The sequence below is a fragment of the Trachypithecus francoisi genome, unplaced genomic scaffold (assembly GCF_009764315.1).
Source record: "Trachypithecus francoisi isolate TF-2019V2 unplaced genomic scaffold, Tfra_2.0 Lachesis_group10, whole genome shotgun sequence".
Taxonomy (NCBI): domain Eukaryota; kingdom Metazoa; phylum Chordata; class Mammalia; order Primates; family Cercopithecidae; genus Trachypithecus; species Trachypithecus francoisi.
In genome coordinates, this window is record NW_022681455.1 from 88,771,787 (window position 1) to 88,796,792 (window position 25,006).

The window sequence follows — 25,006 nt, forward strand, 5'->3', positions numbered from 1 at the left end:
CTGGAGGCTCAGTGTGGACAAGCCTGAGTAACAAAGCTCCAGTGCCACCCAGTCATGAGGAGCTTCCATGCTGTTGTGAATTTTACCCCTGGGAGCTCTACCAGGACCACGTGGTGATTATAGGAGAAAAATCCCCTTATGCTTCCAGCAAGGTAAGAGAAACATTTTTGAAATTTTGAAAAATGTCAGAGCATTCTGTTCCTCTCAACAAGATCTGCCTTCAGGAGAAACTATTTTACCAGCTCCTAAACTTCTCAAGTTTTATCAGAGCTTTATTAACCCGGGGAAAGGAAAACGCCCAACTCCAGCCCCCTTTGTAGCAATTCTGTCCGATGTATGGGGAAAACACTGAAAAGCACAGGTGTTCAGTCCAGGGATGGACTCACCAAAAGACTGAGAACTGCTGGGTGTGGTGGGTCACACCTGTAATCTCAGCACTTTGGGAGGTTGAGTGGGGGGGGATCATTTGAGGCCAAGAATTCAAGACTAGCCTGGGCAACAGAGTGAGACTTCATCTCTATGAAAAATTTTAAAAATTGGCCAGTTATGGTGGCTCATCCCTGTAATCCTAGCACTTTGGGAAGCCGAGGCGGGCGGATCACTTGAGGTCAGGAGAGATGACCAGAGATCACCAGAGATCAGCCTGGTCATCAACATGGCGAAACCCCGTCTCTACTAAAAATCCAAAAATTAGCTGGGCGTGGTTGCCCACGCCTGTAATCCCAGCTACTTGGGAGGCTGAGGCAGGAGAATTGCTTGAACCTGGGAGGTGGAGGTTGCAGTGAGCCAAGATTGCACCACTGCACTCCAGCCTGGGCAACAGAGTGAATCTGTTTCTTAAATAAATAAATAAATAAAGCCAGATGTTGTGGCATGTGCCTGCAGTCCCAGCTACTCAAGAAACTGAGATGGAAGGATCACTTGAACCCAGGAGCTCAAGGCTGCAGTGAGCTATGATTGTGCCATGGCACTCCGGCCTGGATGACAGAGTGAGACCCTGTCTCAAGAAAAGAAAAAGACTGAGACCTAATCACAGGGCTATAGAAAGCTTCCCTTCCCCCAACTACCACGCCACTAAAGGCCTATTTCCTGCAGTTCCTTTTACCCAGGACATTATGTCCACCTTTCAACAAAATTATAAGATGCCTTAGAAAGAAAAAAATACAATTTGAAGAGGCTGAACAGGCATCAGAACAAGACTCAGTGGAGGCTACAGTGAGCCAAGATCGCGCCACTGCACTCCAGCGTGGGCGACAGAGCAAGACTCCGTCTCAAAAAAATAAAAGAAAAGAAAATAAAGAAATGGAAGGATTAAGATATACAGTGTCCGAAAAAAAAATTTAATGAAAGAAATAGAAGGATCAAAAGTAAAAAATCCTGAAAGAAGCCACAACAAAAACCATCTTAGCTAAAGAGAAACAAAGATAAAAACTGCATCCAATTTATTCTTAGAAACCACTTAGGCAAAACGAGAGTAAACATTTAAAGTCTTAAGAAAAAATCCACCAACCTAGAATTCTGTATCCTACACATTTATCCTCCAGAAATGAAGAAGAAATAAAGACTTTCTCAAACAAACAAAAATTGAGACCAGCCTGGCCAACATGGTGAAACCCTAGCTCTACTAATAATACAGTGGTGGCACGTGTCTGTAATCCCAGCTACTTGGGTTGGGGATTGCTGAGGTCAGAGAATTGCTTTAACCCAGGAGGCGGAGGTTGCAGTGAGCTGAGATCGTGCCACTGCAGTCCAGCCTGAGTAATAGAGTGAGACACCCTGTCTCAAATAAATAAATAAATAGAGGGAATTTGTTGCCAAAAGATTTGGTTTGCAAAAAATGTTTAAATAAGTTCTTCGGAGAGAATGAAAATAGTATAGGTCAGAAACTCAAATCTACATAAAGAAAAAAAGAGCATCAGAGAATGAATAAGTAGAGGCACAATAAAAGCTTTCATTTTTCTTAATCCAGCTATCACATAACAGTTTGCTCAAAATAGGAACAATGTATTCAATTATGTATGCTGGCAGGGTGTGGTGGCTCACACCTGTAATCTCAGCACTTTGGAATGCTGAGGCTGGCAGATCACCTGAGGTGAGGAGGTCAAGACCATCCTGGCCAACATGGTGAAACCCCGTATCTACTAAAAATACAAAAATTAGATAGGTGTGGTGGCGGGCGCCTGTAATGCCAGCTACTTGGGAGGCTGCTTGAATCGATTGAACCAGGAGGTGGAGGTTGCAATGAGCCAAGATGGCACCACTGCACTCCAGCCTGGGTGACAGAGCGAGACTCCATATCAAAAAAAATAATAATTATTATTATTATATATGCTTAAATACACATGCTTATGTATAAGTGAAATGAATGACAACAATGAAACAAGGAACAGGAGAGAGAAATTAGAAATTTTTTTAAATTATAAAGCACTTGCATTACCCTTGAAAAGGTGTAGTGTTATTTGAAATCAGGCTTGATTTAGTTTCAGTTGTATATTGATTTGTGTGTGTTTATAAAGAAAAAATTTTTTAAAGGTATATTGCAAGCTTTAAGGCAACCACTAAAATAATTTTTTAAAGTATAAGTGATATACTAAGAAAGGAGAGAAAATGGAATCCTACAAAATGCCTAATTAAACCCACAAAAGGCAGAGACAGAGTAAAAGACAAAAATAGGAACAAAGAATAAGGGCAGCATATTTTAAAATATGGTAGATAATAATCCAATTATATCAACAATTACATTGAAAGCCAATGGTCTAAATGTACCAATTAAGGACAGAGGTTGTCACAGTATATCAAAAAATAAGATTCAACTGTTAAGTTGTCTACAAAAAATCCATTTTAAATATAAAAACACATATACATTAAAAATAAAGAGATAAAGATATTCCATGCCAATGCACATCATAAGAAAGCAGAAGTAGTTATATTAATTTCAGACAGAGCAGACTTCAGCAAGGAAAGTGATCAGGAATAAAGAAGGCATTACAGAATGAGGGAGGGCTCAGTTCTCCAAGGCAACAATACTTAATATGTGCGCACTTAACAACAGAACATGGGTGTCTGAGAGGCAAAAACTGACAGACCTACAAGAAGAAATAATGAACCCACTTTTAAAGTTGGAGATTTTGGCTGGGTGCGGTGGCTCACACCTTGTAAACCCAGCACTTTGGGAGGCTGAGGAGGGCAGTTCACCTGAGGTCAGGAGTTTGAGATCAGCCTGGCCAGCACGGTGAAACCCTGTCTCTACTAAAAGTACAAAAATTAGCTGGGCGTGGTGGTGTGCGCCTGTAATCCCAGCTACTCAGGAGGCTGAGGCTGGAGAATCACTTGAACCCGGGAGGCAGAGGTTGCAGTGAGCCAAGATCACAGCACTGCACTCCAGCCTGGGTGATAGAGCAAGACTCCATCTAAATTAAATAAATAAATAAATAAGTTGGAGATTTTAACACCCCTTTAACAGAAATGGACAGATCCAGCAGGCGGAACTCAATAGTACCATTAACAGCCGGATATATTGATCTATAAATGGCCTCACCCAACAGCAGCAGATTACACATTCTTCTGAAGCTCACATGGAATATTCACCAAGACAGACCACATTCAGGGCCATTAAAAACACCGTAAGACCGGGTGTGGTGGCTCACACCTGTAATCCCTCACTTTGGGAGGCTGAGGCAGACGGATCACAAGGTCAGGAGTTTGAGACCAGCTTGGCCAACATAATGAAACCCTGTCTCTCCTAAAAATGCAAAAATTAGCCAGGCATGGTAGCACGCATCTATGGTCCCAGCTACTTGGGAGGCTGAGGCAGGAGAATCACTTGAACCCAGGAGGCTGAGGTTGTGGTGAGCCAAGATTGCGCCACTGCACTCCAGCCTGGGCGACAGAGCAAGACTCTGTCTCAAAAAAAAAAAAACCTGAATACATGTAAAAGAATAGAAACCATCCAATGTCTGGCCTCAGACCACAGTGGAATTCAACTAGAAATCAGTAAGAGAAAGATAGCTGGAAAATCCCCAAATACTTGGGGATTAAACAACACACTTCCACATAACATATAGGTCAAAAAGGAACTCTAAAGAAAAATTTAAAAATATTCTGAACTAAGTGAAAATGAGAACACAACTTATCAAAATTGTGTGATGTAGTGAAAGTAGTGTTTAGAGAGAAATTGATAATATTGAATGTATGTATCAAAAAAATAAAGATCTAAAATCAACAATTTAAACTTCCCCTTTAGGAAACTAGAAACAAAAGAACAAATTAAATTTACACAAAGCAGAATAAAAGAAATAATAAAAACCAAAGTAAAACTCAATGAAATTGAAAACAGGAAATCAACAGAGAAAATCAGTGAAACTAAAGGATGGGTCTTTGCAAGACGATGAAATTGATAAGCCTCTAGCCAGACTAGGAAAAAAGAGAGCAGAGACAAATGACTAATACCAGAACTGTAATTCACTACAGATGAATTAAAAGAATAAATTCATGAGTTGAAAGAATAAAAAATAATATTATGAACAATTCTATGCCCACCAATTTTATGATCTAGATAAAATACACCCATTCCTTGAAAGATATAATCTGCCAATCCACAATGGAGCAAAGATAGTCTTTTCAACAAATGGTACTGGAATAACAGAACATCCACATGTCAAATAATGAATCTAGGCTGGGTGCAGTGACTCATACCTGTAATCCCAGCACTTTGGGATGCTGAGGCAAGAGGATCCCTTGAGCCCAGGAGTTCAAGACAAGCTTGGGCAATATAGTGAGATCGTGTCTGTACAAAAAAAAATAGAAAACTTAACGAGTTGTGGTGGTGCACACCTGTGGTCCCAGCTACTCGGGAGGCTGAGGCAGGAGGATCGGTTGAGCCCAGGGGGTCAAGGCTGCAGTGTGCTGTGATTGTGCCACTCTACTACTCCCATCCTGTCTCAAAAAAGAATCTAACACAGAACTTATACTCTTCATAAAAATTAACTCAAAATGGATCATAGACCTAAATGTAGAAATGCAAAACTATAAAACTTCTAGAAGATGACATAGGAGAGAACCTTGATGGCCTTGAGTATGGCAATGAATTTTTAGATGCAACATCAAAGACCTGATCCATGAAATAAATAATTGAAAAGCTGGACTTGATTTAAATTTAAAAACTTCTGCTCCATGAAAGACAATGTCAAGACAATGACAAGACAAGCCAGAGACTGGGAGAAAATACTGGCAAAAGACATATCTGATGAAGGACTATTATCCAAATATGCAAAGAACTCTTGAAACCCAACAATAAGACAATGAATAATGCTATTTAAGAATGGGCCAATGGCCTTATCAGACACTTCACAAAAGGAGACATACAGATGGCAACTAGCATATGAAAAGATGCTGCACATCATATATCATCAGGGAAATGCAAATTAAAACAATGAGATACCACTATGAACCTATTAGAATGGCCAAAATCCAGAGCACAGACAATACTAAATGCTGATGAGGATGTGGAACAACAGAGACTCTCATTCACTCCTGGTGGGAATGTAAAATGGTACAGCCATTTTGGAAGACATTTTGGCAGGTTTTTACAACACTAAACATCATCTAACCATTTGATCTAGCAATTGCACTCCTGGGTATTTACCCAAAGGAGCTGAAAACTTATGCCCACATGAAATGCTGCAATAGGCCAGATTCAGTGGGTCAGGCCTGTAATCCCAGCACTTTGGGAGGCCAAGGTGGGAGGATTGCTTGAGCCCAGGAGTTCGAGACCAGCCTGGGTAAAACAGCTCAACCCCATCTCTACAAAAAAGTTAAAAAATTAGCTGGGTGTGGTGGTGTGGACCTGTGGTTCCAAGTACTCAGGAGGCTGAGGTGGGAAGATTGCCTGAGCGTGAGAGGTCAAGACTGCAGTGAGCCATGATTGATTGCACCACTGCACTCCAGCCTGGGTGACAGAGTGAGACCCTGTCTCAAAAAAGCAAAAAAAAAAAAAAAAAAGCTGCACACAGATGTTTGTCGCAGCTTTAGTTTTAACTGTCAAAATTAGGAACCAACCAAGATGTCCTTCAGTAGTGAATGGATAAATAAACTTTGGAACATTCAAACAGTGGAGTATTACTTAGCATTAAAAAGAAATTAGCTATGAACCCACAAAGAGACATGGAAGAAATTTAAATGAACACTAGTAGGTGAAAGAAGCCACTCTGAAAAGGCTACATACTGTATGATTCCAACTATATGACATTCTGAAAAAGGCAAACCTATGGGAGCAATAAAAAGATCAGTGGTTGCAGCTGGATGTGGTGACTTATGCCTGTAATCCTAGCACTTTGGGAGACTGAGGCTGGCAGATTGCCTGAGCTCAGGAGTTCGAGACCAGCCTGGGCAACATGGTGAAACCCCACCTCTACTAAAATACAAAAATTAGCCAGGTGTAGTGGCATGTGCCTGTAATCCCAGCTACTCGGGAGGCTGAGGCAGGAGAATCGATTGAACCCAGGAGGCGGAGTTAGCAGTGAGCTGAGATCACACCACTGCATTCCAGCCTGTACGACAGATCGACAGATCGACAGATCGAGACTCCGTCTCAAAAAAAAAAAAAAAAAAAAAGATAAAAAAAGATCAGTGGTTGCCAGAAGTTAAGGGGAGGGAAGGATGAACAGGGGGAGCACAGAGGATGTTTGGGGCAGGGCAACTCCTCTAATGTATGGCACTACAGTGGTGGACACATGGCATTATACGTTTGTCAAAATTCGTGGAATGCAGAATACCCAGAATGAATTCTCATGCAAACTATGAACTTTGGGTGATGGTGTGTGGAGGCAGGTTCATCACTTTTAACGAATGTACCACTCTGGTGGGGGATGTTGATGGTGAGGGACACTGCTGGGCATGTGTGGGAACAGGGTGTATATGGGAACTCTCTGTACTTTCCAGTCGATTTTTCTGTGAACCCAAAACTGTTCTAACATTTATTAATTTAAAAAACTTTAAATGCTGGGCATAGTAGTGCATGCCAGTAGTCCCAACTACTGGGGGGCTGAGGAAGGAGGATTGCTTGATCCCAGGACTTTCGGTTCAGCCTGGGCAGCATAGTGAGACCCCTGTCTCTAAAGACAAAACAAAGTTAAAAAAAAAAAAAGGCAGAGGAAGGCCAGGCAGTTTTCCTTCTTGCCTCCCAGCACTCATCAGTCACCCATCCTGGCTCCCTAGACTACCTAGGGTCATGTTGTTCATCCCACCAATGCAGAGGGAGACCTGCTAAGCACAGACCTTGGGAACATCGATAAATAGGCTCAGTCGCTCTTAGGGCACTCACAGTCTAGTGCAGCTGTTCTCAGCCTGGCTATACGTTACAGTCACAGGAGGAGATTTAAAACTGTCCCTGCCCAGGCCATACTCCAGACAGCTGAATCAGAATCTCTGGGGGTGGTGGCTGGGCACAGTGGCTCACGTCTGTAATCCCAGCACTTTGGGAGGCCGAGGCAGCCAGATCACTTGAGCTCAGGAGTTCGAGACCAGCCTGGTCAACATGGTGAAACCCCGTCTCTATTAAAAATACAAAAATTAGCTGGGTGTGGTGGTGTGCACTGGTAGTCCCAGCTCCTCGAGAGGCTGAGGTGGGAGGATTGCTTGAGCCCAGTGGGCAGAGGTTTCAGTGAGCCAAGATTGCACCACTGCACTCCAACCTGAGCGACAGCATGAGACTCCATTTCAAAATAATAATAATAATAATAATCTGATTTAAAGTTCCTCCAGTGAGAAAGACTGACTGCAGGAGCAACAGAGCTATGAACAAGCAGATACAACCCACGGAAAAGTTCCTCAGGTGACATTGCTGAGGGCTGGTACCGTGGCCTGGGAGCTACGGAGAAGCTGTTCTAGATAAAGTGATTTAAAGGAGGAGTTGGCACATGTCAGGCAAAGCAGGTGGAGTGGAGAGATGTCCCTGCAGAGGGGACCACAGGTACCTAGGCCAGGAGGAACAGGAATTTGGACTCTACCCCAGGTAAATGGGGAGCCATTGAAGGGCTTTTATTTATTTATTTATTTTCCTTCGAGATGGAGTTTCACTCTTGTTGCCCAGGCTGTAGCATAATGGCACAATCTGTGCCCGCTGCAACCTCTGCCTCCCGGGTTCAAGCAATTCTCTGCCTCAGCCTTCTGAGTAGCTGGGATTACAGGCATGCACCACCACCACGCCCGGCTAATTTTGTATTTCAAGTAGAGATGGGGTTTCACCATGTTGGTCAGGCTAGTCTCAAACTCCTGACCTCGGGTGATCCACCTGCCTTGGCCCCCCAAAGTGCTGGGATTACAGGCATAAGCCACCGTGCCCGGCCCATTGAGGGGCTTTAAGTAGAGGAGGAATGTGGTCCACTAGGGAGTGTGTTGGAGACTGGCTTGCAGAGGCCAGGCTGGGAGCCTGGAACCTTAGGCTTGGAACCAGCTCCTCAAACTTGGAGCTTGGAACTAGCTCATTCCTCCATTGATTGCTTGTTTCCAAACCTAACTGAAATGTTGCAGGCAGGACCATCGGTGTCCCTTGGCAAAAAGTAAGTGCTCAGTAACCATTTCATCGTTGATGTTATTTGTCAACCAAGTCAATGCAATGCATACAAATGTCCCAGTGGAAACAGGGAAGGGAGTACTAGAGAGGATGGGACTCAGTGCCTGATTCTTCCTGTCTTCACATACCAGTCAGGCCCTGTGGAGCCACCGTGGGTGACTCTGAGACCATCTTCCCGAGATTGGGAGACGGAATTCGGAGAGGACAGAGCGGTGAGGCACGGGGGTCCTACGTGGAAATCTGTACTCCTAGGAGCCAACTCCACCTACTGTGGGGTTGGCTCATTCCCAGGAATGGACAGTTTTCTGGGGGCTCGGGTGGGAGACTCACCTAGAGGGGGCCCCAATTTCCAGACCTGCAGAAGGGAAGTCAGGAGCAGAGGGTTGCTGGGAATTTCTCCATCCACAGCGGGTGAAGTGGGGCCCAGTTTCCCCACCACTGCTTTACCCAGGGGCAGATGGGTGGGGTGCAGCGTTCAGAGGGAACCCGGCTGCTCTATGGAAAAGCCACCTGGAAAGCCCCAGGCCTTGGGGTTGGGGGCCATCTGGCTGAGACAGCTGTTGAGGGAGACCTGTCCTGACCCACAGGGTGTGCTGTTTTCCCGGAAGAAGGTGCCTGGCAACCCAAATAGACCAAGGGGCGGGCTGGGGAGTGAAGCAGTGCAGGCTGGGGTGGGGCATGGTGGGCCAGGAAAAGATGTGTGGAGAGAAGGTGCATGGGCCTGTGTTGAATCCTGGGCCTGGACTGACTCCTTGGTGAGATGGGGACTCAGCAGGACTTACGTGGATGTCACCTTGTTCATCAATAGGCACATGGCAGGTGGTGGAGCCATTGATGAGTGGGGAGCTATTATTTGGCCCCAAGACAGAGTCTGAGTTTGTTGGCATTGCCCTGGAAACCCAGAGCATGCCCAGGATCTCGGTGAGAAGATGCCCTGACTCCAGGCACAGCACTGAGGGGAGATGATGACTTTCGGCTGAGGGTAGAGTGGCAGACAGACAGGAAAAAGTAATCCACTAGAAAGCGGGGAAGGGGACAGTGGAAAGGTCAGGAGGAGAGAGGAGTCTGGGGCTCCGAATGTAGAGGGCACTCAGGGATAGGCCAGAACCTTTCCCACTGGTGAGGCTTGGCTGGAAGTCTAGAGCTGAATTCTAGCTCAGGGCCCAGAGTGCTAAAGACAGGTTCACCAGGAACTGGGCTGCCCGGGCTCCCAGCTCTAGGCTGAGCCTCCCCTATCTTGGGCAAGGGAAGAGCGAGGTGGCCCTGCCACGAAGCTTCACCCAAGATGGAACCACCAAAGGTCTTAAAATCCACTCCCTGGCTGGGTGTGGTGAGCCAGCCTGGTCCAGAAAGTAAGACTCCTATCTCTAGAAAAATTTAAAAAGAAAAAAAAATTATCTAGGCAGAGTGGCCCACGCCTGTAGTCCCTGCTACTCAGGAGGCTGACATGGGAGAATTGCTCACCCTCCTGAGCCCAGGATTTTGAGGCACCAGTGAGCCATGACCTTGCCACTGTACTCTAGCCTGGGCGACAGCATGAGACCCTGTCTCTGAAAAAAAAAAATTATTATTATTATTTTATGTAATAATATTTTTAAAATATTAAAATAATCTGCCCCCTGCCTCCATTCTCCAGAGCAGGCCTTGGCTCCTAGATTCAGGTCTGCCAGGATCCCTAAGGGCTCCCGGGAAGTTGTCCTCATCTGGCATCCAGACAGGCAACTTGCAGGGGCAACCAGGCGGCTGGAAAGAGCGTGTTGGGTTTTGTTTTGGAAACATGTATGGGAAGACAAGAAAAGGCCGCCTTTGTTTGGGAGGCTGGCCCTGGCTGGTGAGGCGCACTCTCACTGGGCGGTGGCTGTCTGCCTTTTTGGGAGCAGCTGATGGACTGTCTGCAGGCCCTGCCCACCAGGCCTGGGGCGAGCTCTGCCCTCCCTGCTAGTGCTGCCCAGGACTCCATTCACTCAGCATTTCAGCACAGTTAGGCCAGCCCTTCTCTCCACTGTTGGGGAAACTGAGGTACCACCACACTGTCACCAAGGGGATGCAGTGGGAAGAGTTGCTTAGACGTGTGACTAGGGCCTGCTTTTCACTACTACCAACACTGTACAGAGGTCAGTGCGTCCCTACGGGATGCGGAGGTCAGGCCTGTGACCTTCCTTAGGAGCATGGGATAAAATGAAGGGCTTCATGTTTTCCAGGCAGAACTCTTCGGAGAGGCTTTGGCTTATGAGGTGGGGAGAGGATGGGCCCCACCCAAGGAGCTGAACTCCAGGAAGGTGGCAATTCTCCCCTTGGCGGAGACCCAGGACCCCCTCACACCCAGCATCCGAGAGTGGCTGGGCCAGGGTGGCAGTGGTGTGACATCCCATGTCAACCTCAACAACACCCCTGTGGCAGTCCTAAGCACAGAGATATTTGTCTTCAAATGAACCCATTAGTCTAACCAGGAATCCCCAGAGGGGGACAGTCCAGAGGGGCCTGGCCCTGGAGAGCCTGCATGGAAAAGTCCTGGAGCCCTTGCAAGGCTCAGCATGGGGAAGGGGGCAAAATGTGACTAGCATTGGTGTCTCTGCAACCTTGGCAAATGGGGGTTCCAAACAGATTTAATTTGATTTAGAAGAGCAAGAAATGTGATTTAGAAATGCCAAGAAAGCACGTTTTCACCTGGGGTGCCTCGGGTGGACTTGTGCCTGCTGTAGGTATTTGATAAGATTTCTTTTCTATGTCAGGTGGTTTCTCTTGGCCAGGCCTTGGCTCACATTGGCTCATGCCTCCCGAATGCCTCTCGCACTGCTCCCAGCCCCACCCTGCCAGTCCCACCTAGCTTCCTCTGGGAGCCTTCCTTGCACCCTAAGATGGGATGGGTCCTCTCTCGTCTCTTCCCAGGCATGCAGGTTCTCAGATGCAGGCAGAACTGATGCATCTGTCTTCATTCCTCTAAAGTACCCTTCACACCTCAGGGCTATCCCACAGGCAATTCCCTCTGCCCTTGTGGAACTTATGAGACATCACTCAAATGCACATGTAAACAGCATGATGTCAATGTGATCACTGCAAAGAGGAAGCCTCCACTCTTGCCCCATCCAAAGTACCCTCCACACCTCAGAGCTGTCCCACTGGCAATTCCTTCTGCCTGGAATGCGCCTTCCCAGAACTGGTTGACGCCAGCTCTGATGGCCCCAGCCAGGCCCCTAGGGAGTGAATGATCTGTCGGGTCATCCCAGCAGCCAGCCTTCAAGTCTCTAGCTGAGTCCTCAGACATCATGAAATAGAGACAGGCCAGACTCAGTGTCCTTTTTACATTTCCGACCCACAGTCACGTGGAAGATAATAAGTAACTATTGTTGAAGCCACTGCTCTTGGACATAATTTGTTACACAGCAGTAGATGTGAGGACCGACTCCCCATTCCTGCCCCTCCCTCTGTGTAGGGTGCTGTGAGGGTGCTGAGTAGGGTGCATTCCTGCCCCTCACAGCACCCTACTGGTTTCTTCTTTACACTGACCACATTGTCACCATCACTGTTTGCATGCGTATTTGAGTGACGTCTCATTAGCTCCATGAGGGCAGAAACCTTGGCTGCTGTGCCCACTGTTTTGTCCCTAGCAGTGAGCACAGCATGGTGCCTGGCTCTGTGTTCAAAACATGAACCTTGAATGAATGAATGATGAATGAATGAAGGTGGTAAGAGGCAGGAGCCTGTCTCAGTGACCTGGAGGTGGAATTTGAATCCTTCCTGGAAGGATTCCTGTCTCCTCCTTCTGGGAACCGGCAGGTGACAGTGAGTGAGGTGGTATGGGGGCTGGAGGAGGAGAGAGTAGGTGGCAGCCAAGGGTAGATCCCCGGCCACCAGCACAGGGAGGATTTCAGACTCTGATCCACTGGCAGCGCTTCCTCCTCTTTGTCTCCTTTGGCCTCTTCTTATTGTTTTGGACACACCAGCTGCTTCCTGTGGCACACCTGGAGGATGGGCAGTGCTGTTCCTCGGCACCCTCCCACAGGCCGTGCTCTTGCATCGTTCATGCCCACTCCCACAGAGCCCACATGTTTCTCCTCCAAGGAGACTCCCAGGTTACCCTGAGGCTCAGGCACCTGTTGGTTCCTGTTACTGCCCCAGGGTCCCTCATCAGCACTAGGGAAGCGGGCAGTGTGACGTCTTCAGGTCACTTGAAGTGAACACAAGTTGACTAAGACTCAAAACAACAAAATACGCAAACAACCCCAACCCCAAACTCCTTCCCTCTACCCATATCATAGCACCATCATCTGACAAGTGACAGAGACACCTTAGGTGACCCAGGAGGAGCCTTTGCTGCCATCTCTCCTTGGAGGCGGCACCCTCCCAGGAGGCTCCCACCCAATCCCCTTGTCTTCTTGTCTCTGAGGCTTTTTCTGAGGTCGGGGGAGGGGGCATCCTCCCCTCTACCCAGCATAACTTGGTTGGATGCTGTGGCATGGATCTTGCTTGGGGTAAGGGAGTGCCCTGTGCCCTCCAGCCGTCCCTAGTTCCAGGTTTCCTTTATTCTAATTTTCTAGCTTGATGAAAATGTTGGCATGTTTATAGGACCACGAACAAAATGCAGTGAGATTTACCTTTTGCATTCCCTGAAACAGTCAGCCTGTTTCCTGAAACAAGCTTCCTTGACCTTTGGACAGTCCAGGAATCACAGTTCCCACCCCGCGCTGCCCCCACCCACTAGCTGATCCTTCCACTGTGCTGGGCTAAGGCTATGCTTACATTGACATCACTGAAACCCTACATGCCAAGCTGTGCAGAGAAAGGCAAAGTGTTCTAGGAAGCAAGGGAGTACAAGTGGTCCCTGGCAGCTCTGTCTGCAGGTGAAAAAATGCAGGTGAAAAATTGCAGGTGGGGGTTGTTTTTGAGGGCCGTGTAGGGACTGATCTGGGAATCAGCCAAGGGAGCATAAAACCTGGCACCACCTCCCACAATCTGGGTGCCTAGCACCCTCCATTTAACTCTGGCTTGGTGGAACCCCCTTGCACTTCCCTCCACAAGTGCCACTTGGGTCACAAGCCACCATTCTGTTCATTCACCTGACAGTGCGCCCTTCTCCTTGTCCCTGCACCTCTGGCACACACAGATGATGGTGACTTGACTCCACCTGGCGGCTCCTTGGCCCAGGTTGTCAGTGATGACTCAAGGCTGAGCTGCCTATTTCCTGGGAGGCGCTTCTTAGAAAGGGATAGGCCCTGCCACTTCCCAGGTAGCTTTCAGCAACCCCCACCACCTCTCCTGCCTGCCTTTGACAGAGTTGCTTGCCAGCCTTCTCAGCTGGGGCTTCCTGGCAATTGCACCTTGCCAGGGCTTGCAGCCCAGCAGCATGGCAGGGGCTGATGGCCACAGGGGTGTCGTGGGAGGCACCAGAGGGCCACAGGATCCCCAGCCTGGGTCTGTCTCTAGGTAACCTCAGAATGCGCGCATGGAAGAGGATCAACCCCTTGTTGGGCAACAGAGGAGACTGAGGCAAAGAGAAGAAACCTTTCTGATGTGCTCCTCCTCACTGGACCTTTCTTGTCCAGCTTCCCTTCCACAGCCCACACCCAGAGGCGGCAACTGGCTGGCTGTGCACAAGGATGAAAATGGATTAGAACCAGGGTATGCACTGACCCAGGGACCATGCGTCCAAATGCTGGTAAGCCACCTATGAAGGATGCCCATGGGGTGGCATCAACTAAGCCAACCAGACTGGGACCAAACTAAAGAATATATAGGGATTGGGGGCTAGAAGTGAGAGGGGACAAGAGGGGACCAGAGAGCCCGGAGCCAAGGCTGTTGCTGCCCCCAAACCACCTCAGGTACTGTGGACCCCAAGTCCTGATGGGCCCCCAAACCACCTCAGGCACTGTGGACCCCAAGTCCTGATGGGCCTCAACGAGGCTCTCCCTGCATCACTCTCACCCTCATCAGGCTCCTGTGTTGGCTACCACCTGTCCAAATATATCCACCCGCATTTGGTGTTTTCATTTTTTTCTGTAAGCTTTATAGTTTTACATTTAGACATGATCCACTTTTTTTGTTTGTTTGAGACAGAGTCTTGCTCTGTCACCTAGGCTGGAGTGGATCTTTGCTCACTGCAACCTCCACCTCCTGGGTTCAAGTGATTCTTGTGCCTCAGCCTCCTGAGTAGCTGGGATTACAGACAGCTGGGTGGCTGTACCACCATGCCCAGCTAATTTTTGTATTTTTAGTAGAGATGGGGTTTTGCCATGTCGTCCAGACTAGTCTTAAACTCCTGGCCTCAGGTAATCCGCCACCTTGGCCTCCCAAAGTGTTGGGATTACAGGCATGAGCCACTGTGCCTGGCCATAATCCATTTCTATTTAATTTTTGTATATGATATGAATATGGCTGGAGGTTCATTTTTGGTTTATTGATTATATTAGTTTTCTGTGCTGCATAAAGACCACAAACTTAGCAGCTTAAAGCAATACACATTTATTTTATCACAGCTTCTGTGGGGCCAGCAGTCTCTGCACAGTTTGGCTGCATCCTCTTCTTAGAATCTCCCCAGGCTGCAATCACGGTGTCAGTGGGCTGTGTTCTCATCTGGAGGCTTGACTGGGGAGAATCTGTTCTAAGTTCATTCAGATTGTTGGTGGAATTTATTTCCTTGTAGCTGGAGTACTGAGGGCTCCAGCTCCCTGCTGGTCACTCACAGCTCCTAGAGGTCTCCTACAAGTCCCTGTCACATGGACTTCCCAAACATGACTGCTTACTTAATCAAGACAGCAAGGAGAGTCTAGAGCAGTCAGCTAGCAAAATGGAATCTTATATAATGTAACATAATCATGATAATGACCTCCTGTAGCTTGTCATGCTCTATTGATTAGAAGCAAATCACAGGTCCCACCCATACTCAAGGGGAGGGGTTCCACTAAGGTGTGAACACCAAAAGGCAAGGGATCCTGGGAGCCATCTAAAAGTGAGTCTGCCCACCATGTGGACACATTATTTGCGAAAAAAATATCCATTCTCCATTGAATTGTCATCACAGTGGGGTTTCTTTGATTTTGTTTTTTGAGACAGAGTCTTGCTCTGTCTCGCCCAGGTTGGAGTGCAGTGGCACTACCTCAGGTCACTGCAACCTCCACCTCCCAGGCTCAAGCAATTCTTGTGCCTCAACCTCCCGAGTAGCTGGGATTACAGGTGTAAGCCACCATGCCCAGCTAATTATTTTATATTTTTTAGCAGAGACAGGGTTTCACCATATTGGCCGGGCTGGTCTGCAACTCTGGCCTGAAGTGATCTGCCTGCCTCAGCCTTCCAAAGTGCTGGGATTACAGGCGGGAGCCACTGTGCCTGGCCCACAGTGTTTTAAAAGAACCAATCAATCATATTTGTATGAGCCTATTTCTGGACACTGCCATCTATTCCATTGATCTTTGTGTCCATCCTTTTGCCAATAGCATAATGTCCTAGGTGGGGTGCAGTGGCTCTCGCCTATAATCCCAGCACTTTGGGAGGCCAAAGCTAGAGGACTGCTTGAGGCCAGGAGCTCAAGACCAGCCTGGGCAACATAATGAGACTCCATCTCTACAAAAACAAACAAGCCCATAACATACTGTAGCTTTATAGTGAATCTAGAAATCAGGTAGTGTGAGTTCTCCAACTTGGTTGTTCTTTTTCAAAATTATTTTTGGATATTTTAGGTCCTTTGCCCTTCTGTATACACTTTACAATCAGTTTGCAAATTTTCACCCAAAGAAGCCTGCTGGAATTTTTATTGGGATTCCTTTGAATCTATAGAAGTAATCAAAAAATTTGAGTCAAGATTTAAAAATTGATATGAGTGGACATGTTAACAACTTCAGATTTCTCAGTTTTCTTGGAAAATGGGAAGAGGGGGCACCACCAGGCCTGCAATCCTACAGGGCGACAAACAACTTCCCTCCTTCCTAGATGGCCACACGCTCAGTGTACCTGCGTTTCCCCTTCCCCCCACCACGGGGACTCACACTCTTCTCTTCACACTTTGTTGCTGGCCTGGCCCTCTTAGACACTGGAGTTGGTGGCTCCTGTGTTAGCGTCTCTTGGCTCTGACTTTTGGGGGGCAGAATGCTCTCCCTCTCACTCTTGGCCTTGCTAACGTGTTCTCATCCTTCAGAACGCAGGGCTCCAGGAGATCTTCCCATACCCAAGTGAGGTGAGGACTCCAGGCTTGTGATCTCGGAGCTCCCTGTGCTTATCCTCAGTCCTTGCCCCAGGAGTGAGGTGCTTGTTGGGGTGATCAGTTACTCAATGTCTGTCTCTCCCAGAGAGCTCCCTGAGGCCAGGAACCATGTCTTTCGGTCACTGCTGTATCTCCAGTGCCCACCATAATGTCTGGCTCATAGTACATGCTCAATAAATGTTCACAGAATAAATGAGCCCTTCTCCCAGGCTGCAGCTGATACCCTAGAAGAGCTCCTTCTGTCCTCCTACCTCCCCACCTCATTCCCTTAGTCCTCTTGTTTGGTAATGGTCCTGTGAAAAATGAGCAAGTAGGACTCTCATGTTCCTGGCCTGGAAACTGCTAACTTCTACCAAGATAGATAAGCTCTTCAGAGCCTAGAGCAGGCCCTGGCTGGACACGCAGGACACAGTCCCGTGCATTGCTCTGAGGGCTCTGGCTTATTTTCTGGTCGCAATCATTTTAAGAAATTAAAGCATTATTTGCATACATTAAAATGCACAGACCCTAATTGTTCGATGTTTTGATAGTTGTATACACCCATATAACCACCATGCAAAACAAGATAAAGGACACTTCCACCATCCCAGAAAGTCCCTTTATGTGCTTCCCCTCCCCACCACTCTCTGGCTGCTGTTCCCATGTAGTTTTGCCTGTTCTTGAAATTTATATAAATGGAGTGTGTGTACTCTGTGCCTGGCTTCTTAAACTCAACATAACGCCTGGGAGATTCATTCACCTTGCTGCATCTGCTCATGCAGTCTGCATATACTGTATGTACTAGTCTGCATATCTGTTGCATAGTATTCCATCATAAGGGTGTTCCACAGTTACATGATGCATTCACTTACCTATTGCACACTTGGGTTGTTTCCAGCTTTGGCTTTTAGGAACAAGAAGGCTGCTATTCACATTCTTGGGCAAGTCGTGTGTGTGTGTGTGTGTGTGTGGACATATGGTTCATGCTCTTAGGTAAATACCTAGGAATGGCACTCCTGGGTCATAGGGTAGATACGTATGCCATTTTGTTTTCGAAGGCAGCTTTGGCTTGTTCTTCCTGTTGTTGACCTCCTCTGCTCTGGATGGGAAGAGGAGATTCCAAGAATCAGGGCAGGCTGGAGCTGTAAGAGCCTTCAGAGGTCAGCCCCCAGCTCTCATCCTGATATGGGGATCTAAGCTTATGAGGGCATGGCTCATCCACGATGCACAGAGCCAGACCTGACAGGGCCAGAATGGCAACTGGGCCTAGACTCTGGCCCAGCAGAGATGGAGATGGGGCTGGATAGCAGTGATGGCAGTGGTGCCAGGCCTGGCTTCTGCTGATGTTGTCGGTGTTCCTGATACATTTGCTTCTGGCGTCAGCCAGGTTGGGAGGGTGTCTGTTCTTGCAGTGGAAACATGTAGAAGTGCAAGGTGCAGAACCTGCTCACTGCCCTGAACCCCAGCCTAGTGGGAGTAATGGGAGATGCCGGCCAGCTGAGTGATTGAGGCCACAGCTGCACAAGGGCAGAAGCCATGCTGAGTCGCTAACAGCCATGTGCTTCCTGTGCCTGACTGAACACAGAAGCTGCCCCAAAAATGACAGCTGCATGGAGGGACAGTACAAGCTGCCAGAGGCTGATGTACTCAGGTGGGGCTCCACGGGAGACTTCCTGGAAGAGGGGGCCTGGAGCTGATGCTGAAGCACCACCTCTCCCAAATCTCACAGTGCTCTCCTAGTCCTCCATGGGTTCACAGCCGCCCCACCCAGCAGCCGGGTGGGGACTCTCACATATGTTCACGTGCTTGGACACTGATACCCGGAGAAGGGAAGAGGCAAGCCCAAGGGAGTCCACAGAAGAGCTGGAACCAGAACTGGGCTGTGTTTGACTGAGAGGAGATGGCTGTGGGTGACACGGGGAGGGACTTCCGCCCTCGCTGCCCTACAACGACCCTTCAGAGAGCAGCCGTGCCTGGGCCTGGAAGTGTGCGTTTCCACTCTGAACAGATGGTTGCAATTACCAAGTGCAGGACGGGCAGGCGAGGAGCACACTCCCATAGAGGGAGGGAGCAGAGTGCTGCAGAGACATCCCAAGCACAGGCCAGCTGGACCGTGATTCCTCCAGCACTCCAACTTCAAACATGAAACTGCCTTCTTTTTGCTACTTCTCTCCACCACCTGGACATATGATTCTGACAATTTCATACCATTTTTAAAGACAAGAAAAAAGTTCTCTTTTTCTTGGAAAGCTGTGCCCAGTTGGTTTTCTATAGATTTGCTCTGTGGAAGTTCCCCTTGGCAGGAAGTCAAAGCCTTAGGGGAGGCGGGGGACCCCCAGCTCTCGGGCTTGGCCAATTCTGAACACGACAAAGGCTGTGGGCGATGATTTCTCCTCGGCCATGGAAATCAGGTGTTCCAATGCACAGGAGCCCTGGCCCTGCCTTTCCACACTCTCTCTCCACTCCATGCCCCCCACCCCTGTCTCTGTCTCTATCTCTCTCCCCACTCTTTAAAAAGGGTCCTTGACTGGCCCAGTTGCTCATGCCTGTAATCCCAGTGCTTTAGGAAGCTGAAGCAGGAGGATCGCTTGAGGCCAGGAGTTGGAGACCAGTGTAGGTAGCTCAATCCCGTTTCTAAAGATAAATAAATAACTAAAAATAACAAAATACAATGAAAAGGGTCCTGTTCTGTCCTGTACAGGAGGAAGATGAGTGATGCTGTGTTTTTTTCGCTTTGAGATGGAGTCTCACTCTGTTGCCCAGGCTGGAGTGCAGTGGCGCGATCGCAGCTCACTTCAACCTCTGCCTCCCAGGTTCAAGTAATTCTCCTGCCTCAGCTCCTGAGTAGCTGGGATTACAGGCATGCGCCACCATGCCTAGCTAATTTTTTTCTATTTCTAGTAGAGATGGGTTTTCACCACGTTGGTCATGCTAGTCTCGAACTCCTGACCTCAGATGATCCGCCCGCCTCGGCCTCCTAAGTGCTGAGATTACAGGCATGAGCCACCATGCCTGGCCAGCCTGTTTTTTTTCCCCCCAAATTTAACTTTTAAGTTCAGGGGTACCTGTACAGGTTTGTTATATAAGTGAACTTGTGTCATGGGGGTTTGTTGTGTATTATTTTTCCTAATCTCCTTTCTTCCATCCTTCACCCTCCAGTAGGCTCCAGTGTCTGTTGTTCCCTTCTTTGTGTCCATCAGTTCTCATCATTTATTAATAGCTCCCACCTGTAAATGAGAACATGTGGTATTTGGTATTCTATTCCTGTGTTAGTTTGCTAAGGATAATGGCCTCCAGCTACATCTATGTTTCTACAAAATACATGATCTCATTCTTTTTTGTGGCTGCATAGTATTCCAGAGTGAAGCCTTTTAAAAATTTATACAAAGTTGAGGTTGTGGCTGGGTGTGGTGGCTCACAGGTGGGTGGGTCACCTGAGGTTGGGAGTTCAAGACCAGCCTGGCCAACATGGCGAAACCCTGTCTCTACTATAAAGTACAAAAATTAGCCAGGTGTGGTGGCAGTCACCTGTAATCTCAGCTACTTGGGAAGCTGACGTGGGAGAATTGCTTGAACCCAGGAGGCGGAGGTTGCAGTGAGCTGAGATTGTGCCATTGCACTCCAGCCTGGATGACACAGCAAAACTCCACCTCAAAAAAAAGGATGACTAAAGGAAAAAGAACTAGCCCAACCCTGGTTATGTAGGGCTTGCTGGATGTAAATGGACAATGGTATTCGTTTGCAAACCAGGGTGACCAAGTGTACAGACAGGGGACACTGAGACTCCAGGCAGTTAAGGGATCCTCCTGAGTAGAAGTTACACACATTAAGTCATGATTAGGAATGACTGTGCTCCATTAAATGCCCCCCCCCCCAAAAAAAACTTGATTTTTTTTTCCCCAAAGAGGAACCAGATGCATTTTCCTGCTCCCAGAGAAGGCTGTGAACTATGTAGTCTTAGGTAGCAGGGCTAACTTTCTCCTGGGTCCTGGCCCTTCAAGGAGGGTGCACATGGAGGCCAGAGGTGCAGACAGACGGTGGGTTCTGCAGAGGAGCTGGCTCATCTCGGCCGTCTTGGGAAGACTGAGCCCCATCATCTGGTACCAGGACCTTTGGGCCACCTCATGCTACTGACAGGCTGAGCCCCCCAGAACAGACATTGGGAGCAGCTGAACAGTGAGTCGTCCATGCATCGAAAGCCCCCATCTCGACCCTACCACGCCCTTAATATGCCCCAGGAATAGAGCTAGGTTAACTGGAAACTCAGGTTGCCATCTTGTTCCAAGAGTCAGTGAGGGTTGGAGGCAGAGTCATCTCCAAGGTCCAGAAACATAGGCTTGGGAAGGGTTTTCCAGAGGAGAGTGTGCACCCAGGTGGCCTTCCACACTGGGGAGAGGAGGCAGAACACATCCCTTAGGATATAGCCAGACCCTCTTCCCTGACTTCTCCAGCCCCAAGATACCTATGAGTTCTTCTAAAGCTCCCCCATGGAAACTTCCTTTCCATTTGCTGTTTCCTTGTGCGAGCGCTCTCCTATCCACAGCACCCCTCCCCAGCCCAGTTAGCTCCCTTCCACCCCATCTGCACTTCCAGGCTCTGATTTCCCTGCCCTATGAGGCCTCCACAGTGGCCCATCCCAGCAGACATTTAGTATGCAGAAGCTATAAACAGAGGGTGGTAGACGTCAAGGCATGAATGAATGGCCACCTAGCTGTGGATTCCTGAGCCATTCTGTGGAGGGACAGAGTGCTGCTTTCAGAGCGTGGAGACCTGGGTTCAAGTCTTGTCTCTGCTAATCACAGATCGGCTGTGCCTCAGTTTCTTCGTCTGGGAGGTGGGATAACCATGTTTGCCTACCCTGCTGGGCTGCTGTAGAGATAGATTCAACTGAGAAGATGCTGAGCAGCTCTGGCTGGGCCGGGGGGTCCCTGCGAGAGATGCCTGAGAACAAAGCGGTGTGGCCTGAGTCTTCAGTCTGGCAAGGGCTGTGGAGAAGGATGGGGTCCAGGCCCGTATGTGTCATTTCACATTAGGGTGGGTTCTCAGGTCCCAGACCCAGCCCCTGACACAGATTTTCCTGGTCGTCCCTGTGATACCGGGATTCCAAGCCCCAAAGGGGTGGTTTGGGCTGGGGATAGTAATTCTGATAAGCTGGAGTGCTCAAAGGTCTGGGATGGACGCCACCTCCGCAGAGGCCAAATGGTGGACGAGGGCCTCTTCCGGCCATGCCTTGTGCCTTCTTAGAGCCAGAGTTCTCGGAGGGAGGGACCGGGTGACCGGCAGTCCCGCTTCACTGTCCCCACCTCCACAGATGTGAGATGCTCTGGGTGGTCCTCAAAGCCAGAGTTCCTAGACTGGGGAGGTGGCGGGGGTAAAGCTGGGAGTGTCAGACAACTGGAAAAGGCTTACAGGGAAAAGAAACTCTTATCTTCAGGGGAGGCAGTGGAAAGAACAAATGTGGGAATAAGACCAGGACTCAGTCCTGCCTTACCGAACAGCTGACGGCCATGGGCAACCGAAGCCAGCCGGGCCTCTGTCCACACTGCAACTGAAACGAGGGCTCTCCACTGGGTGGCCTCCTCCTTCCCTTCTCAGCAGTGTGGCTGGCCCTGCTGGGCTCTCAGGCCCCTGGTGCCTGTGGGATGGTGACCAGGGTTTGCAGGGAGTGTGCGGTGGGGAGGATGAAGGTGCTGCTTTGTGGAAAGAAGCTTGCAAGCTCAGTGGGTACTAGCTGCTCTCCTCCCTTTCGTGCAGAAATTGTCCCCACATGTAATTAAGCCAGCTTCTGTCAGGAGGTGAGGACACACAGCGGGGCCAGGTCGGGAGAAACACCCGATGCCAAGGCCAGCCCCACTGGCACTCAGGAATGAGGAGGGAGCCGGAGGGGTCCCGGCCTCCCCTGCTCTGTGCCCCACTCTGCATCCTGCCTCTGCAGGGCCTTGGATTTGAAAACCATCAAAGGTCAGATGAGGCCCTGAGGGATCCTGGCTAGAGCCACGTGTATTCTAGGGAACACTCACCGGCCTGGATGCCTTCCTCACCATGGGACTCAGGATGGAAGGACTCTCCCAGGAGCCAGGCCCATTTCTTAGGATTCAGTACTGGTTGCAACCATTGCAACTACTCTTTAGTAGGGAGGTGGTTCTCAATCGTGAGGGCACGCCGGGTCACCTGGGATTACCAGAAAACATGGATGTCAGATTCTGATCTCCCAGGTCTGGGGTGTGGCCTGGGCAGCGCTGCCCCTGGGGATCCCAATGCTCAGACCGGGTCACAGACCACCAGCTCTGAGGGCAGCAGCTCTAGCCCATGACAGATGAGGGCCTGAGGCCTTGAGAGGCTGCCTAACTTTCTCAAGGTCACAGACAGTAAGTGCAGGAGCAGGTGATGCCCTCACCCCACAGGCTGACTGGGCATGAGGACTTCAGAAAAAGGGCCATTCTGGTTGTTCTCTCCCTTCCCGGGCACTGTCCCCTGCATGCAGTGGCTGCTCAAGATCAGGGATGGAGGAAACCCGGAGGGGCTGGGAAGGTGCAGCATCCTGAGGGGATGAGGGGTTTGGGCCCCACCCCTCACCAGCTGGGCCTCATGTCCCTTTGCCACACAGCAGGAAGAAGTAAGGGTTCCCAGCCCTTCTCAGAGTGGAGGTGTGACATGCCAGGGATCCTGAGGGGCTGGCAAGGGGAGAAGGTCCTACTGGCATCGAGAGACACCCTGGTTTGGGGGAAGTCCCCTGAGCAAGTCTGTGTGCGCAGCTGCTGGGGACAGGCTGCGGGAGGCCCTCTCCTTCCTGCTGCCTGTTTTGGTGGCTGAAACTTTAGACGGATCCAGGAGCCAGACAGGCGGGCAGACAAGCGCATTCTTTTTTGGGGAGGCCGCCTCCTCCTCTTCTCACTAGAAGCAGGGAGGAGGGGAGGACAGGGCCTGCCCAGGCCTGACCCCAGACTGGGTTTCGGGCTGTGGGGCCAAGCAGGGCTCCCTGGGGACTCGGGGCTGGGGAAGGAAAGCCCCAAAGGCTGGAGTCTGCGGTTTGGAGTCCTGGGACTCTGGGACCTGAAGCCACTAGGCAGGAAGGGGTGGAAGGGGGCTGGTTCAAGAAGCCCTAAGCCTCTGGGCTTTTGGCTCCAGCACTGGCTGTGGGTACTTCTGCTCTGTTTCTGGGCAAATCCCTGCCTGCCCAGCCCATTTCCCCAGTAATGTCCCCAGCCTTGGCACCCTCGGTGTGGAGGGGATTGGAACCTGAGCTGGGAAAAGGGCCACAGTTTCCAATCAACATCAACTCATCTGTGTTTCCCGAAATGAAGCACAAGGCGGCTCTGATGGATGCATGCATGGCCTCACTCCTGACAGAGCTTCTGCAGAACTGGTCAACTTCTTTAAAAAAATATACTCTTGGCATCCTCCCGCAGGAACAGGGCTGGATACAGGCCCACGACGCAGGAAGTGGACAGGCAGCTTCCTTCCGTAGCCTCCCTGTGCCCTGAAGACTGACAGCCTTGACCCAGGTCTGTCGTGGGCCCTCAATTCTTTTCCTTGAAGGGTGGAGGGATCTTAGGCGCCATACCGGCTGCCGAGTCACCTCTGGGGCAGCTTTGCCTTTCAGGGAGGTGGGATGGCCCATTGGAATTCAAATCCTAAATCCTGGACATCTTAGCTGAAGAAATGGAAGTTCCTAAGCATCTCTGTATCTCAGTTTCCTCCTCTGCAAAATGGAGATAATAGCAGCACTTCAGGAGTGAGGTGAGGATTAAAGGAGACAGAAGCTTGCTGGACACATGGGTGGTGAGGACACAGCACTGGTTGCCGGCCTCAGCTTTCTCAGCACCCTGCGGGCAGGCAGTGGCTGTGCCCACTTCCTCCGGGTACTCTCTCTGGTGATGGCACCCGAGGGACTCTCCTGAGTGCCTGCCTTGTTCAAGGAACAATGTCCTCTCTAGACCACAGCTGGACTTCCCACGGCCCTGCTGAGACACTGAAAGAAACGCAGGCCCTAACCTAAGCACCCTCACTGTTGGCCCACAGGGATAAAGGAGTGTGTTCAGAACCTGGAGGATGATGGCTCAGCACTTGGAGATAAGACCTGGCTGGTGGGGGTGTGGGATGACCTGGAAGGGTGGGGAATAGTTAGGTAGGTGTCCGCAGGGCTGCTGATCAGAGCCCCAGTAGCAGCCACCAAGCAGGGCTCTGGGTTGGGCACAGTTCTAAGAACCATGTTTATTCCTCAAGTCACCCTTGAAGTAGAAAGCATGATTACTGAGTTT

General features: G+C 49.4%; 1 long non-coding RNA gene across 1 annotated transcript in view; it reads left to right on the plus strand.

Annotated features, from left to right (window-relative positions):
- LOC117087758 overlaps positions 1-25,006 on the plus strand; it is a 77,859-nt gene continuing 52,853 nt past the window's right edge. The window contains exons 1-2 of the long non-coding RNA XR_004438903.1: positions 1-152; positions 14,116-14,228. This is a non-coding gene — a long non-coding RNA (uncharacterized LOC117087758). The remainder of the gene's footprint in view (positions 153-14,115; positions 14,229-25,006) is intronic.